The sequence below is a fragment of the Pecten maximus genome, unplaced genomic scaffold (assembly GCF_902652985.1).
Source record: "Pecten maximus unplaced genomic scaffold, xPecMax1.1, whole genome shotgun sequence".
In the NCBI taxonomy this organism is placed as follows: Eukaryota; Metazoa; Mollusca; class Bivalvia; order Pectinida; family Pectinidae; genus Pecten; species Pecten maximus.
Window position 1 is genome coordinate 13,109 of NW_022979801.1, and position 19,812 is coordinate 32,920.

The 19,812-nt window shown below is 32.7% G+C and overlaps 1 long non-coding RNA gene across 1 annotated transcript in view; it reads right to left on the bottom strand.

Moving 5' to 3' along the window:
• Positions 1 to 574: 574 nt before the first annotated feature.
• LOC117319214 overlaps positions 575 to 19,812 on the bottom strand; it is a 31,452-nt gene continuing 12,214 nt past the window's right edge. The window contains exons 2-4 of the long non-coding RNA XR_004530622.1: positions 12,079 to 12,162; positions 9,756 to 9,839; positions 575 to 1,956 (exon numbers count right to left, since the gene is read on the bottom strand). This is a non-coding gene — a long non-coding RNA (uncharacterized LOC117319214). The remainder of the gene's footprint in view (positions 1,957 to 9,755; positions 9,840 to 12,078; positions 12,163 to 19,812) is intronic.

Here is a 19,812-nt window from a genome sequence, read left to right on the forward strand (position 1 = left end):
CTTTGACGAGATAAGAGACAGGTTGCGATCAAGATATTGTTGTACCAATGAGTACTAGACGTGACCCTCTCGTAGCCTGATTCGGTCTGTTTGTGATGATTATTTTATCAGTAGTAAAGCATCATGATCACAAATGAAAAAAAAAATCAAACTTGAACTCGTGATCTTTAACTAAACAAAATACCTCGAATGCCTCTTCTCCGTAATTTAAGCCAGAGTTTATCACGGGAAACATTAGCAAATGACTTATTTAAATCACCGATACACAGTAAAGCTTTTCATTCGCTTGTAAAGTATTTGTAATTATCCATGATATGCAAAGATTGCATCACGTGGACCAAACCCAGACTTAAACCTACATTGTGCGTCTGTAATGACCTGTTCAGATTCGCTTCATTCTGACAATGTTTGTTTAAAAGACTACTAGATAACTTAGCCATATTACTAACAAAGGTAATACCCTTGTAATTATTTACATTAGTTTATCTTCCTTTCGCTGCAAGCAAATGTTTACACCCTGTGTCTTACCTTGAGGGAAATATCCAGCTTCAATAATAATATTGAATAACTTAAATAAAACATGGGGGAACATTTATTTTTATTCAGTTAAATCCTTATCAACTGACTTGTTTCTAGACATAATTTTAATAACATAATTACATCTAAACTGAATTCCAAATTAATTTCAGGAAATACACCTCTCCTGAAGTTGGCCAAATATCTTTAATTACTAGTTACCAGCTTTTTTGTTTTCTGTTGAAGTTCCTCATTTGTAACATTGTTGGGATACATATTAAAATAGGTAAATTATTGAATTTTCTTTTAAAATAAAACAACTGTGAAACACTTTACATCTGATTCTATTGCAATTTGAATAATGAATCAATTCTAAATAATAAAATTATAAAAATTTCTTAAAATTACCATCAATTATATCATATACATAATTTTTCTTTTCATTTATCTATTTATTTACTTTTTGATAACTGATGTAGTCATTAAAAACACCTTAATTTTCCTGTACAGGTAACAGGGACAATGCTTTAAAAGTACAGGTAATGTAGGTATACTGTTAAAACAACACTCCATCTTTATTATTTACGTTTTTTGGGACCACCTAGATAAGTTTTGTTCCCAGTTTTTGGAGAAACATAATTACAACGTAAAATATAGCTATATGACTGGTCACAGGGCAGAACTCTTAGTTTACCTGAACAAAATTGAGGTAAAGTATATTTCAATACAAAGTATACAACGTCATCAACCTTCAACCAACGAAATATTAATTCAACAAAAAATATTTATCATCAGAGTAATAAATTTATTTATAGTTATATTAAATTTTAGAAATAAGTTTTCCCAATGAACAAAGTGCATTTATGTTCTATTTGTGGCTATTTATTTGTATTCATTCTTCTTACACCGCTTGTGAATTGTTGCTATTCTGTAATATTAAATGGTGCACGGTTTAATTGCAAGGATATATAACTTGCTCTGGCAAGGTCATATCATGGCAGTGTCATGTAGTGGTAAATATTAAATCATAAACTGAATGCAAGGTTATAAGATCTGGTCTGAATTTGAAAGTTGAAGACATTGCTTTCCTGTATTGGATAACGATATGTTAACAGTACACCAAGGATCAGTGCTACGACTGTCATTGTTTCATTTCTGTAAAACATTTAAACACATATGAAGATAATCCTAACTGTAGGTATAGTTGCCCTTCAAAGAGGATGCTTTTAAGTGTCTCTACCTCTAAGAGCACTGATCAGACCATAACATAATTTTCCATCGAGTTGTTATCGTTCAAGCAATATTATAATACAACATCACCATACAGCTTTCGTTAAAAATGTTCAGTTAACTAACCTGATTAACGTCGGCTCCCTTATCCAGGAGTATCTTAACAATTTCTGTATGACCACCTATAGTTGCATGCCACAGAGCATCTGACTGAAATAAATGTAAACATCACAAATTAGAAGTACCGAAGAATGAAACTAAACATGAATGACAGTATCATGCATACATTTTCAACGAATTTGGTTCAGTCAAAAGCAGATTGTGGTGGGGTTGTTTTACATTACGAACAATTTGAACATATTGCAAACACTTCATATGTAGTCATATCTTTTGATGTCCCTTTAGAAAAAAGTCCTTGTACAATTATTGGTAATTGAAGAAATTATTTGTAATATTCGGGATGGAAGCAGTATACCAACATTTAAACTGAAATGTAATTTTACTTCATTCTTATTTAAGAATAGAATCACAATCGTATTTTAATTCTTTATCGGAAATTATGACGTCATGGGAGTGACGCAAAGTAATCCCGTCATATATATGACTAAACCTACACTGCTAACGTATTTTGTGTTTAAGTCAAACCAGACCATTATCATGATTAAACATACATTGTTCACATGTTGTGAGGCTAGTCATCCCCGACCACTTGATGATTTTTAATAATACACAAATGCTGCAACACTACATGCAACACATTTCCAAAATATCTTTATAATATCGAGTTCTGTCGACGCTGATGTTACGGTGGTTTCACATAATCGATCAGTATATTTGTGTGCAAACCTGATTAAAATGAATTTGTATTTAAATTTGATTCATAATACGAAAATATAAAACATGTTGATTTACAACACCGAATTATGAATTCATATTTGTTGAATGTACAATGACACCAAATCAAGAACTTCAGAAAATACTATCTCAACATCATCAACATAACATATCGATGTCATGGTGATTACTTTTTATCTGCTCTTCGAAATGTCTTAATGGTAAACAATAAATACAAAGATTAAACAGCGGTTCATGTTGACGTGAAAACCGTATCAGTGGTTAGTATTTGTTAAAGATGCAAGGCAGATTTATATCAACCCAGTGGTATACAATTAGCTATATCAATTGATAGCATGCTATTCTGTTAGCATACTCGGGTCTGTTTCCGATGATGTATTGTTTCCGAATAAAAAAAAAGTTTTTAATTGTGATCAAAAACAGATTTGAAAAGTCGGCTTAACCACGGTAAACACAGATATTTGAACAATTAATTGATATATCTATCCATGTCTGGTGTAACGTTAATAATATAAAATCAACATACAATTTCAAAAAGAAAATTGTTTGGTAGAGTGACCAGTAACAAAATCAGCAATAAAACAATTTCATTGACAAACATTATCGCAACCTTATATGTGTCCACATGTCACGTGGCGTGGTTGTTGTCGATCATTATATAAAAAAAAGAATAATTAAAACATACCCAACGGTATAATGTACGTATCTTATACAGATAGTGTAGTGTTATATATATATTTAGTAGTTTCAGAACTTGACATTTGTCTATCTAATACTTTATTCAATAGAAACTTATGATTTTCTTTTGACTGTTTCTTTCAAGTTACGATGTCTCAAAACCCAAATGAAAATATGTAAGTTTGTGTTTTTCGTAATTGTATAAAATGTTGTCTTTCACCGTCTCGGTAAACTCTGAAACACTTACAACTAATTAAGTCATTGAATCGTGAGTAAAGTCAATAATTCCATTTTGTAATCTGATCATGTTCTGCTTCGGTCAAAAGATCTGACTTTCACCAAAGGAAACATAAAGAAAAGTATGGACCGACAATATAACATTAACATTGTTATGTAACATATAAACTATATTATTTGCACTGTTTTTCCTTTATCGGGTTTAGTACTATAAAAAATATTAATGATTTTCTTAATACTGTTACTTGTTATTCCAAAGAATAGAATGAAAGAAAGTGTAATGTGATCGATTGAAATTTAACATATGAAAAGAAATGTAATGCTACAATACTGCAAGTAAAATATTTTAACAAACACTGCATATGATGTATATTCAATTGACGTTATATAGTAATCATTTTGCGGGATACTTAAAGTACCTATGTGTAAGTATGCGTTCTGCGGCGTTTACATCACTGTCTATATGTTACGTTTATAAAACATTAGTTAAATAATAACACTTTGTTTTCTATCAAAATTATGATTAATAGAGTGAAGACTAACCAATAGAATCCAAGATTGATATTTAACATAGCTCCATAAATCACCATATCTTTCGAAAACAAAGTGCCATGCTATTTGTTTTGTATTTCGTTATCAAAATAAGAGCATATAATGCGTAAGCGCAATGCATAATGTAGAAGGTCATGCCATTCAAATCACATCTGATTCCAAAATATTTAGAACAGCTTCAGAAAAAATGTATCTTTGATAAAACGTCATAATACATTAACGGCTACATAACAGACAAATCTGATTGGCTGAAATTACGCGACGTCACAGAACACTCACACTGACTGACAATAATGTCACAGGGTACATTTCGATGTAAAATGAGATATCACGTGATAAGATTATACAAATTAGTATATGATGCAAAAAAAAATGTACATATTCCGAGTTATTTTAGTAAACAATATTATGGAAAAGTATAATGTAACCAAATGAAATATTTGACATAGAAAGTATATAAATAGCGGGTATACAGAAAAATTATTTAACCTGAATTGTTCACGTGTCGAGTGAAGATGTAATTACCAATGAATTCATGACTGAATATATATTTTTCAAAGTCGTGTGGCTAAATAATTCCTGATCTGTATATTACATTAATAATTTGAAGTTATTATATACTACTTCATTTCATCAATCAACCTTCCTCAAACGGTTTACTAATTTTTCATTAACAATTGAGTATATCAACTAGGTCTTCTTATTGGTTGCAATTTAGATAGTGAGCGATTTTGATGAAAACTGCTGGAACAGAATTATCGCCCCTTACTACACTTCATTCCATCTGTGACATCCTTCAGGTGTCACCCTCTAGTATGGAATGAAGTGCAGTAAGGAGGAGAATTTTTGTGTGGAGGTAAAACAAAATGTGAAATTTCCAGAAGGGCTCCCCGGTACGATTTTAATGTAACAAAGAATCCATTACGCAATCAATATTGTAGATCAGAAATAATGGAATTTGATTAGGATGTCCACAAGAAACCATAACACACAGCAATCAAAACATATATACAGGTAAATATAAGGTAATCGTTCATTATACATTCTGTGATAATATGTACTTTCAAATAAAATGTGCCGTATGTTGTATGTATTTGAAATATTCAAACTCCAGTACACTAGGCTACCTTGTCTAGTTTACACTCAACTGTATAATGATATCATATATATCTATATATATAACAAAGCTGAGTATTACCAAAACAGATTTACCATTTATCGTGTTACTTGTATTATTTTTGAATGACAAGCTTGATGGGTTTCAGAATGATAATCTGCATTTGATCTACTGTATCAAATGTAATCATTCTTGTGTTCATAGTGTATTTGATATGATTGTTGTATTTTAAAATTTGTATGTGCCTTAAGTTTGGATTTCTTGAATATTGTAGAAGTAATAAATAATTACTAAAGTTTAATACAATTCTTTTTAAATTACTGAAATTAATATCATTTGAAATGCAGCTTAATAACTTGTATTTCTGTATGTGAATTTTTTTTACCCATACTATTAGGTCTGCATCCTTGTATTTGTCTTCCAGGAATGCGCAGCTGGAGGGTAGCTATAGGTATGATGGAGACTTGGTGTTGTGTGAGGGAGGTTTTCTTGCAGATTTACTCGTTTTTTTATATATAGTTTTCTGTATATTCATGTCATGTAATCAGATATCTCACGACCAGTTGTTAATTTCACAGGGTTCAATTTTTTAAGGGGGGCATGTTATGTATATGGTGTTACTGGTCTGTGAGATATCTTATAATTGTACAATCTAGGGGAGATAATCTAACTCCATATGTATTTCAGTTATTCTCCTTTGTTGTAATTCTTTTCGTTTGTAAGATACATTCTGATTATTCATATAAAAGACTTGGAACTGGAAAGACGTGTCTGGTTTTGCTTGCGATAATGTAACGTACAGCGAGTTCCCCATATCCCACAATATTACACATTGTACTCAAATAAAATCAAGAATATGCAAGGATCAGATTAAGATCAAGCACACGGGTGAATGGAAGAGGATAACTGACCCAGGTTTGAGCTATCACCATCTGAACAATGAACAATATCATTTGCCAGACAACAAAATAACTGAGTAAATGTACAATGATGTGACGACAGTGTGACGAGTTTGAATTTATTTAGGTTTTAAGACGGGTTGTGCGTTATTGTTATACGAAAGGGAACTGGACGTGCTACTATCTTTACTTGTTCAGACTGTTTTTCTTTTAATGACCCCCACAAGCTATGAAGGATTGTAATCCCAAAGGAAAAAATGGGGTTTTTTTTTGTTCAATTTCTCAATATACTACTATTAATATCTAGTGTATAATATGTGTTTCACTGAAATTTTGAAATCTTTCTCTCCAGTGTATGGTCATGGTAAAAGAAATACATATGTTTATGTATAACTGTGAACTTGGCCATATACGCGGAGATTTTATGCTTGTTATTGGGAAAATTTTCCCCGCGCGTATTTGAAGTCAATTTGCGTTATCTCGAACAACAAACGAAGCTGGATCGATCGCGAAAATTACACTCACGTGTATAGTTTACATATAAAACACCTGCAAAAATAACTATATTTATGGTATATCAACTTTGTACCTCGTGATTTCCATTAAACCAATGTTGACATGTATATATGTATCCTAAATCCTTGTCATGTCCCCGGCGCAGTTTCAACAGTTATTATAGTTACTAAAGAAAGTTACCCATGTACATCTCTAACGACTTGTTATTTAGAAGTAGAGTCTGACATGCATATATGCTGTCAGAATGGTTAGGGAGCATATCTCTGGTAGTTGTATAATTAAAGCACTCTGTTTTGATAATACCAACAAAACACTCATTATCGCTAAAACAATTAAATCGGAGACATGCGTTTGTCTTCAGTTTTCACCAGTACATGTGTCTCGTACATGCACCTATGTTGGTGTTCCTTCTAATTTTTCGAGCTGTGTTTATGTCCATAGTGCTATAAATACCAGCTATTTTTACTGTTTTACATCTCTAATTGCAGACGCACAAGAGCATCAGATCTGTTTCCGTGTCATTTGATCGATACCTATCTGATAGGTAATAAGAGAACGAATTCATACGGGACAAGTTAATATTTCAACAGTAGTACCTTAGCCATTTTACGTTAGACAACTTCTGATTAATGTCGTTATATCCACGTTTGTCTTTATTTTGTTTGGCCGATACGTTTTGACTAAAAACGGACACAAGTTCGGGGTGTTTAGGGATTGTTTCACAAATCCAATCCGGACCTACCTTGCTAAAATCTTAGTTCAGCTTCTAGGATTGATAAAACCATTTCAAATGCAAGAATATGATCAGTATACAGTTGATAATAAACTAGACTTGATAGTCTAGTTCACTGGAGTTCACAAGAAAAATGAACTCCACTTTACTGGCTTGTGTACTATAGTTAACACTGAAATACACTGTGAACGTGATTAACAAAAGTCAATATGCTTGTGCATTAGAACTGATGTACATGATATTAATATCATATATGCATCAATATTGAAAACGTGTTTAGTAAGTTAGTAACCCAGATATCTCAAATAAATACAGGATACGACACATTTTACTTAAAAGAACATATTATCACAGAATACATAATAATCGATAACATTACATTGACCTGTATATATTTATTATTGGTGTATATTTTGTTTTCTTTTGGACATTTTTTCAGATTTCATTATTTCTAATCAAAATAGTTATTGCATGATGGATTCTTTGTTACATTAAAATCATACCGGGCAACCCACTGGGAAAGTTTTTACCTCCACACAGTTATTCCTATCGGAAGTAATTTTCCTGGAATCTACTTTTTTTTAAAGTTCAATGCAACCACAAGAATCGGAAAAAAATCATTTGAAAAACACGAACTATTCTTTTACTTATATATGTTTATATATATTGTCTGTATACGGTTCACATTATGATTCTTTCGCAGTAGCCGGTATTCCTACTTTATATAGCAGTCCTGACTACAAAATTGTATAAGATCATCTAAATATCACTAATTGGCCTTGATAACTTTTAATTGGTGTATACACATAAGGTGTGAACCATCTGGTACAATAGGATTTAAATCGTTTCTCGAAAAACTGGAAATCCAGGTATACTTTTGCTTCGGACAAACAAGATGTATTTACACAGGGGTCAGTTTTTAAGTTACTATAGAAGGCTTTTGTATCGCTCATTCATTTTTGCAAAATCCAGGTAAATACAAATAAAACATGTAGATGAATGTACACTACAAAACGTTCAATTTCATTTTCATTTTGCATAAGCGCGACATAGAAGTATACAATTCAACAAATCTTTATTTTTTTTTTTTTTAACCGCATTACAGCGCTCGGACTCAATATAAAGAGTCTGTGCCCGTATACGAAATCTAATTAGTATTTTTTCTGTTTTCGCTTTAAGACATTTATCAGATAATATTGAATTTTAAAACTATCAGCAAGGTATTTATGAATTTGGCATTTTGAAGAATTATCGAATGCATTGTGTAATTCCGGAAAAGATATGTCGTGCAAGCATTGCATAAACGTTTCAAATAAAGGCTTTTGTTATGAACTTTTAAAGATATTGTAAATTCTTTTAAAAACTCTTAGACCCAGTCCAAAATGTTGGATACAGATAATTTTTAAAGAGGTAATGTATAGTTAGAAGTTTTTGGTTGTACATGCAAATTTGCAGATTCAAAAATGTGGTAAAACCACCGTCCTCGTCGTTGCCATGACAGCCGATCAAAGCTGCGATCACGAATGCACTGACAAAGTGAAAGTGGAAGTCTTATGCACAACATGCCGTTTGTTTAATACTTTACATTTACACCTCATATTGAATAGGGTTGTTTTACCATACCTGATCAATTGAAATATAGGAAAACTAACAAAAACACTGAAAAACACAGAATGAGGCCTTCGTGTCAGGCAGTGCAGACGTATTGCAGGATTTGTAGACAATGTGATGTCATCGGAATGTACAAGTTGCAACAATGTGCACAGTGTATATTTTACATGAATCCACTAATGAGCAGCAAAACGGGACGCAACATTAACACACATGCGCATACAATGAACGAACACACAAATGATACAGTGCATTCCTATGTACATTTGTATGTCATGTTGCATTTGTCAGACAGAAAGATGATATTAACAGGTATGTGACATTAATAGAAACGTGTTTTTTTCAATCAAATCTAGTGCATTCAAATCTCCATAACTACAAGTAAGCAGTTCAATAGTAACAGTGACCTTGACATTTTATCTTTTAACATCGAACCTGATAGCAATCCTAAGGAAGAATGTCCTGTAAGAAAGCAATGCATGAAGTTTGCGTTTAACGATTTAACGATGATTTTTTTTCTAAATAGTGAAATATATCCGTGTAACTTTCTGCTCGAGAGAGGTAACATGTGTTTCTTGTAGGGAATTTTAAATTTCAAAAATTGTTTGGGACAATTTTAAATTCCCTAATAACGTGAACGCTTTAGCTTCATTATATCATGATATATTGAACGGTAGCCTATTTGTAAACTATTTGGCCTGTTTCTTATGATTATCTTACAAATTAAAAAGTATCATGATCCCGAATGAAAATTGCTATATTAAAATGGAGCATCAACATTAAGCTGTCTTTAAATGTTTGGTTAACCAACCTGATTTACGTCGGCTCCTTTTTCCAGAAGTATCTTCACAATGTCTGTGTGACCTTCCCCAGCTGCACCGTACAAGGTATCATACTAAAACAAAAGTAAACGTCACAAATTACATGTACATTCGACAATGTCATTGTCATGCTACAAGTACAGGTATTGTAATGTGGTTAATTTATTTCCGATCGGTATATTAAGAGTGAAGCAAATCATTAATGACCGTAAAATGTATATATTTTTGATATCTTTGGTTTAGTCGGAGCCAGATTGTAGGTTGTTTCACAATATGATCATATTGAAAACATGTATTATGCAGTCAGCATTGAGAGGTTCAGAATAATCAAAGCATGCTATACCACTCTATCCAACAAATCCGATCAGTATTATAACTGGAAATCTATTTACTTATTTTGCGTGATTATTTGACTCGTTATCAATATATTATCGTGTTCTGTCAAAGCTTGTAATATGATTGTTTAATATAAGTGAACAGTATCTACGTAGGAGTGTCCAAGGGGTTTCAATTAAGTTTTTTTATCTGACATTGCAGTAGAAAAAGTCGGCTTAGCTGAATGAGTTAAGAGTTAAGAAACTTCTTGATGAAAAAATGTCGGTTTAGCTTAATAAGTTCTGAGTTAAGAAACGTATTGATGATTGTCAAAATCATTGTACTCAGATAAAATCAACAGCATATACAAGGATCAGATTAAGATCAAGCACACGTGTGAATGGAAGAGGATAACTGACCCAGGTTTGAGCTAGCACCATCTGAACGATCAACAATATAATTTGCCAGACATCAAAACAACTGAGTAAATGTATAATGATGTGAAGACAGTGTGACGAGTTTGAATCTATTTACGTTTTAAGACGGGATGTGCGTTATTATTATACGAAAGGGAACTGGACTAGCTACTCTCTTTACCTGTTTATACCTGTTTCTTTTAATGACCCCACAAGCTATGAAGGATTATAATTCCAAAGGAAAAATAGTTGTTTTGTTCAATTTCTCAATATATTACTATTAATATCTAGTGTATATTAATATGTGTTTCACTGAAATTTTGAAATCTTTCTCTCCAGTGTATGGGCAGGGTAAAAGAAAAACATATGTTTATGTATAACTGTGAACTTTGACATTTATCCGGGGGGAATTTAATGCTAGTTACACGGATAATTTACCCAACACGTCTTATTTGAAGTCAATTTGCGTTATATCGAACTACGAACGAAGCTGGATCGATCGCGAAAATTATACTCACGTGTATAGTTTCCATATCAAACCCCTACGACAGTAACTATATTTGCGGTATATTAACTTTGAACCTCGTGATTTCCATTTAACCAATGTTGACATGTATATATGTATCCTGAATCATCGTCATGTCCCCAGCGCAGTTTCAACAGTTATTATGGTTACTAAAAGGAAAGCTGCTCATGTACATCTCTAACGACTTGTATTTATAAGTAGAGTCTGACATGTATATACACTGTCGGAATGACTAATGCACTCTGCTTTGATAATTCCAGCAAAACACTCATTATCGCTAAAACTATTAAATCGGAGACATGCGTTTGTCTACGATTTTCACAAGAACATGCGTCGCGTACCTACATCTATGTTGCTGTTCCTTCTGATTTATCAAACTGCATACTTTGTTCATAGTGCTACAAATTCCAGCCATTTGTACCGTTTAGCATCTCTAATTGAAGACGCACAAAAGCATCAGGTATGTTTAAGTGTAATTTTGTCGACACACAGCTCATTAGGTATTATGTGAAGTGATCCATACAAGATAAGTAAATGTTTTATCAGTAGTACCTTAACCATTTAACGCTAGATAACTTCTGAGTAAAGCATCCTTAAACCTACATTGTCTTTATGTCGTGTGACCGATACCGATAGACTGAAATGAACGCAAGTATGAGGTGTTTAGGACTGTTTTATATATCCAATCAGGCCCTACCTGGCCTGGCCAAAATCTTATTAGAGCGTCTAGTAGTTTCAAAACCATTTCAAATTTGATACTGAGATCAGTATACAGTTGAGAGTAAACTACACTAGAGTTTTTTTCTGTGACATACTCAAACCAATTTAAAGAGACCTTGAACTGCAGCCTATTACCTCATGGTTATCTTACAAATTAAAAAGTATCATGATCCCGAATGAAAACTGCTGCTTTTGTTCAATTCATGTTTGAATTGTTTCTACTTCAGTAAACGCTGATCTGACAATAATTTATTAATTCTTTGAATTATGACTGATCAAGCAATATTAAAATGGAGCATCAACATTAATCTGTCTTTAAATATTTGGTTAACCAACCTTATTTACGTCGGCTCCTTTTTCCAGAAGTATCTTCACAATGTCTGTGTGACCTCTCAAAACTGCGCTGCCCAAGGTATCATACTAAAACAAAAGTAAACGTCACAAATTACATGCACATTCGACATTGTCATTGTCATGCTACAAGTACGGGTATTGTAATGTGGTTGATTTATTTCCAATCTTTATATTAAGAGTGAAGCAAATCATTGATGACCGTAAAATGTATATATTTTTGATATATTTTGTTTAGTCGGAGCCAGAGTGTAGGTTGTTTCACAATATGGTCATATTGAAAACATTTAGTATGCAGTCAGCATTGAGAGGTTCAGAATAATCAAATCATGCTATAACACTATATCCAACAAATCCGATCAGTATTATAACTAGACATCTATTTTCATATGTGAAAAATATAAGTGAACAGTATCTACGTAGGAGTGTCCAAGGGGTTTCAATTTACCTTTTTTTTTTTTATCTGACATTGCAGTAGAAAAAGTCGGCTTAAATGAGTGAGTTAAGAGTTAAGAAACTTCTTGATAAAAAAAATTTCGGCTTAGCTTAATAAGTTCTGAGTTAATATTGATGATTGTCAAAATCATTGTACACAGATATATCAACAGCATATACAAGGATCAGATTAAGATCAAGCACACAGGTTAATGGAAGAGGATAACTGACCCAGGTTTGAGCTAGCACCATCTGAACAATCAACAATACCATTTGCCAGACAACAAAACAGCTGAGTAAATATATAATGATGTGAAGACAATGTGACGAGGTTGAATTTATTTACGTTTTAAGACGGGTTAAGTGTTATTATTATACGAAAGGGAACTGGACTAGCTACTCTCTTTACCTGTTTATTACCTGTTTCTTTTAATGACCCCACAAGCTATGAAGGATTATAATTCCAAAGGAAAAATAGTTGTTTTGTTCAATTTCTCAATATATTACTATTAATATCAAGTGTATATTAATATGTGTTTCACTGAAATTTTGAAATCTTTCTCTCCAGTGTATGGGCAGGGTAAAAGAAAAACATATGTTTATGTATAACTGTGAACTTTGACATTTATCCGGGGGGAATTTAATGCTAGTTACACGGATAAGTTACCCAACACGTCTTATTTGAAGTCAATTTGCGTTATATCGAACTACGAACGAAGCTGGATCGATCGCGAAAATTATACTCACGTGAATAGTTTCCATATCAAACCCCTACGACAGTAACTATATTTGCGGTATATTAACTTTGAACCTCGTGATTTCCATTTACCAATGTTGACATGTATATATGTATCCTGAATCATCGTCATGTCCCCAGCGCAGTTTCAACAGTTATTATGGTTACTAAAAGGAAAGCTGCTCATGTACATCTCTAACGACTTGTATTTAGAAGTAGAGTCTGACATGTATATACACTGTCGGAATGACTAATGCACTCTGCTTTGATAATTCCAACAAAACACTCATTATCGCTAAAACTATTAAATCGGAGACATGCGTTTGTCTACGATTTTCACAAGAACATGCGTCGCGTACCTACATCTATGTTGCTGTTCCTTCTGATTTATCAAACTGCATACTTTGTTCATAGTGCTACAAATTCCAGCCATTTGTACCGTTTAGCATCTCTAATTGAAGACGCACAAAAGCATCAGGTATGTTTAAGTGTAATTTTGTCGACACACAGCTCATTAGGTATTATGTGAAGTGATCCATACAAGATCAGTAAATGTTTTATCAGTAGTACCTTAACCATTTAACGCTAGATAACTTCTGATTAAAGCATCTTTAAACCTACATTGTCTTTATGTCGTGTGGCCGATACCGATAGACTGAAATGAACGCAAGTATGAGGTGTTTAGGGCTGTTTTATATTTCCAATCAGGCCCTACCTGGCCTGGCCAAAATCTTATTAGAGCTTCTAGGAGTTTCAAAACCATTTCAAATTTGATACTGAGATCAGTATACAGCTGAGAGTAAACTAGTCTAGTCCACTGGAGTTCACAAGCATTAGAGCTGATGTAAATGATACTAATATCAAATATGCATTCATATTGAAAACTCGTTTAGTAAGTTTGTAACCCAAATATCTCAAATAAATACAGGATACGACACATTTTACTTAAAAGAACATATTATCACAGAATATATATTAATCGATAACCTTATATTTACCTCTATATATTCATTATTGGTGAATGTTTTGGTTTCTTTTCGACATTTTGTTCAGATTTCATTATTTCTGATCTAAAATATTGATTGCATGATGGATGTTTCGTTACCTTAAAATCATGGAACTCTTCTGGGAATTTCGCATTTTTTACCACAACATATACATTCCCGTCCGAAATAAATTTCATAAAAATATGTTAAGTTATATGTAACCACATGAAACGGAAAAATCTTCATTTGAATCACATTATTTATTCAGATAAATACTTATTGGTGTATATATTCTATTCACACTTTCACATGACGATTTCTACGCAGTACCCGGTACACCATGTTTATATTAGTCTTGACTATAAAATGGTATTAGTTAATCTAAATGTCACTAATTGGCTTTGATAACTTTGTTTAATTAGTGAACACTAAGGAGGTGAAAACCATCTGGTCAATAGGATTGATCTTGTTTCTCGAAAAGACTGAAAATCCGGATACTGTTTTTAGGACAAACAAGATTTGTTTACAGAGGGGTCTAACTTGTTTAAGTTAACATAGAGGGCTGTTGTCTCGCTCATCCCTTTATTGCAAAATCCAGGTAAATACAAATAAAACATGTAGATAGGTGTAACCCTAAAAGTTTTTGTTTGAGTTGTTTATTTGATCGCATACTTCATTCCCTTGAAGCCCCATATGAGTGTCGTGTTAGTTTAATTATCTCACTTAAAAAAAGACTGACTGGGTTTAAGTAAATGTCATCTCTTAACCAACTTTGATCTTTCCGGTTACGATGTTTTATACCCTAAATGAAAAAAAATGTAACTGTATAAAATGCCGTCCTTTACTCTGACTGTAAACATTGAAACATTTAAAACTCATTGAATCATTGAATAGTGAATGATGTCAATGTTTGAATTAACGATATATATAATGCATATTCAATTAAAGCTTTATATTAATTACTTTGCAGGGTAATTAATGTACAAATATGTAAAGATGCATTGGGCGGTACAATACTGTTTAGATCCTACGGTTATACAATATTAGTGGCATATTTTTCTATTGAAATGACAAAGATTGATAATGTGATCCTAGTTCCGTAAATTATAATATCCATCAAAACAAAGAACCATAATTATTATTATTTTTAAATTCGTTATCAAAACTAGAGCACATAATACGTAAGCGTAATGCATAATGTAGACTGTCATAACATTTAAATCATATCTGATTCCAAAATATTCACCGTAGCCAAAACAAGGGCTCAATAGGCCCAAACCGTTCACCTGTTACCTTGAATGACGGTCAACATCATTCATTTCAACAAACTGTGTAGCCCGTCATCATAACATGCTACAGGCCTTATACCAGGTCTCTGGGCCTTTTGGGTATCAGAAGAAGTCTTTTAAAGATTTAAGTACATTTGTCCGTTGTGACCTTGAATGTAAGTCAAGGTCATGCATTTGAACAAACTTGGTAGCCCTTTACGCGAGCATGTCACACACTCAACTCATGGGACTGTATACATGTTGAACAAATTTGGTTTTGTCAAAAGCAGATTTTTTTCTGCGTTGTATCACATTACGAACAAATTGAACACATTGCAAACACTTCACCTGTAATCATTAGAAGTCAATATTGATTTTGATGCCCCTTTATAAACAAACCGTCCTACTACAATTATCGGTAATTAACGGAATTATTTGTAATATTCAAGAAGAGAGCATTAAACAACATTGAAACTGAAATGCAATTTTATTTATTCCTATTTAAGAAAATAGTCATAATCATATATTTAAGGTAAGGGAAATGATGACGTCGTGGTAGTGAGGCTAAGTAATCAACGTCCAGTATATAACTAAACCTACACTGCTGACGTATTGTGTGATTGAGTCAAAACCAGATCAGTAGTACGATTAAATTTACATTGATGATATGTCGGGAGGTTAGTGACCCCCGACCACTTCATGATTTTTAGTAATAAAACCATGCTGCAACACTATATGCAATACATTTTCAATATATTTCTATATTTTCGATTTCTGCCGAAGCTGGTATTATGGTGGTTAACATACTCGACCAGTATATAAACCTTATTAAAATGACTTTAAATTCAAATTTTACTTATAATACGACAAACTAAACAATGTTGATTTACAAAAACGACACAATTAATTGTGATAAAAAATTGTTTGAAACGTCGGCTTAACTACGGTAAACACTGATATCGGAACAGCGCTAAATTCCGTCAATTGCCTTTTCACTGTAGCAAATGGAGGGACATATTTCTCTATTGATGCTACCATATCATGATGGGTATCCTCAAGGTGTTAAACCCTTTTTGATCATTACTCTTAAACCGGTTTTGTCCATTTTGCAAAAGCCGCTGTCTTGTTTATTTTAGGGTGCAACCTAGTCGATATTAACTAACAAATCATCCCTATCTCTATTATATTTCTTATTCAATGTGAACCATATATTCCATATACACAGTTTAACAGAATGATTCCTAAACAGTACCCGGTAACCTAAGTTTACATAGAAGTCTTGAAAACAGATATTGGTTCACATGAATACAATTTAGGAAGTATATTTTAACACAATTATACAAAGTCACCAGCCATCAACCATAGTAGTTTTTATTAAGACAAAGAAAAATTAAATAAGAAAAAAGCAAAAACAAAAATCGCATATTTACAATAGGGCGCCATGTATATATATATATCTTTAACACACCGCCTTTCTTGAATAAATGTATTCTTTCATTTCATCCATTTCCTTGTAAATTCATTTGAAAGAATATAATTTTAAAATCACCCTCCTTTCTGTGATTGAACTGCAACCTCTCTAACTTACTATACAAAGCCTCGCCGTGAAGATGATCAACATAGCGTTTGTATAGTAACACAATTGTTCTAAATAATTAACTAGCTGCTTTTGATTCATTCTAAGTGCATAGCAAAGCATTTCCATCACGTTGATCAAAATGACGCAACAATCACGTCGTGCGATCTTTACTGCATCTATACGTTCATTGATGCAACCAAGATTAAAACTGAGACAATGCGAAACTCGGGTGCTAAATGTGAATATTTCCCGTTAAAGCTAAGACCGATCATATCATAGGTCTTTGGTTTAAGTGTTTAACGCGACGATAACTTTGGATTTCATACTCATTTAACGATGATTTTTTATAAATAGTGAAATACGTCCGTGTAACTTTCTGCACGAGAGCGGTAACATGTGTTGAAGGGACTTTTAAATTCTAATGTTTTTCAAAAATTGTTTCGGGCAATTTTAAATTTCGTAAGTACGTGAACGCTTTAGTTTCATGATATCATGATATATCAAAAGGCATTTTTTTTCCGACAGTGATTGTTTACACATATAGTCGATTAAAGGATTTGTATCGTATGTGATTTTCGATAATAATATAATGTTATAGGTTTTCTGTTGGTATATAAAAGATACCCTTGATATGAATAAACAAAGATAAGTAATCACTGAAGAATCGCCGTTCACCAGTATGTTGGCTATCCTACACTACTGACATCATGTCAATGGTGTGTCAGTCACAACACCTGCAAGTTCTCTCTATGTTTTTGAAGTTAACATTTGGTTATGATTTCAAGGATATGATGTATGATGTTTATCTTTTGAAATATAAATTGTCATTTGAACCAACTTTCCAACTCAACAAATAAATAAAAATCACATTAGATGATTTTTTTTATATGAATGAAACCATTCAATTTCATTTTTTTGTAACATATTCAAACCAATTTAAAGAGACCTTGAACTGTAGCCTATTTGTAAACTATTTGGTCTGTTTCTTATGATTATCTTACAAATTAAAAAGTATCATGATCCCAAATGAAAATTGCTGCTTTTGTTCAATTCATGTTTCAAACTGTTTCTACTTAAGTAAACATTGATCAGACAATAATTTATTAATTCTTTGAATTGTGACTGATCAAGCAATATTAAAATGGAGCATCAACATTAAGCTGTCTTTAAATGTTTGGTTAACCAACCTTATTTACGTCGGCTCCTTTTTCCAGAAGTATCTTCACAATGTCTGTGTGACCTTCCCAAACTGCATCTGAGCAAGACATTATCCTAAAACAAAAGTAAACGTCACAGATTATATGTACATTCGACAATGTCATTGTCATGCTACAAGTACGGGTATTGTAATGTGGTTAATTTATTTCCGATCGGTATATTAAGAGTGAAGCAAATCATTTATGACCGTAAAATGGATATATTTTTGATATATTTGGTTTAGTCGGAGCCAGATTGTAGGTTGTTTCACAATATGGTCATACTGAAAATATGTATTATGAAGTCAGCATCCAGAGGTTCAGAACAATCAAAGCATGCTTTAACACTATATCTAACACATCCTATCAGTATTATAACTACACAACTATTTCCATATGTCGCGTGATTATTTGACTCTTTGTTAATATATTATCGTGTTCTGTCAAAGCTTGTAATATGATTGTTTAATATAAGTGAACAGTATCTACGTAGGAGTGTCCAAGGGGTTTCAATTTAGTTTGTTTTTTATCTGACATTGCAGTAGAAAAAGTCGGCTTAGCTGAATGAGTTAAGACTTAAGAAACTTCTTGATGAAAAAATGTGGGCTTGGCTTAATAAGTTCTGAGTTAATATTGATGATTGTCAAAATCATTGTACTCAGATAAATCAACAGCATATACAAGGATAAGATTAAGATCAAGCACACGTGTGAATGGAAGAGGATAACTGACCCAGGTTTGAGCTATCACCATCTGAACAATGAACAATATCATTTGCCAGACAACAAAACAACTGAGTAAATGTATAATGATGTGAAGACAGTGTGACGAGTTTGAATCTATTTACGCTTTAAGACGGGTTGTGCGTTATTGTTATACGAAAGGGAAAAGGACGTGCTACGCTCTTTACCTGTTTAGACTTGTTTCTTTTAATGACCCAACAAGCTATGAAGGATTATAATCCCAAAGGAAAACATGGGTTATTTTGTTCAATTCATCAATACACTACTATTAATATCTAGTGTATATTAATATGTGTTTAACTGAAATTTTGAAATCTTTCTCTCCAGTGTATGGCCAGGGTAAAAGAAATACATATGTTTATGTATAACTGTGAACTTGGACATTTACGCGAGGGGGAATTTATTGCTAATTACACGGAAAATTTTCCCCATGCGTATTATTTGAAGTCAATTTGCGTTATCTCGAACTTCAAACGAAGCTGGATCGATCGCGAAAATTACACCCACGTGTATTGTTTACATATCGAACCCTTGCGAAAATAACTATATATACGGTATATCAACTTTGTACATCGTGATCTCCATTAAACCAAAGTTCACATGTATATATGCATCCTTAATCCTCGTCATGTCCCCAGCGCAGTTTCAACAGTTATTATGGTTACTAAAGAAAGTTGCTCATGTACATATCTAACGACTTGTTATTTAGAAGTAGAGTCTGACATACATATATGCTGTCAGAATGATTAGAGAGCATATCTCTGGTAGTTGTATAA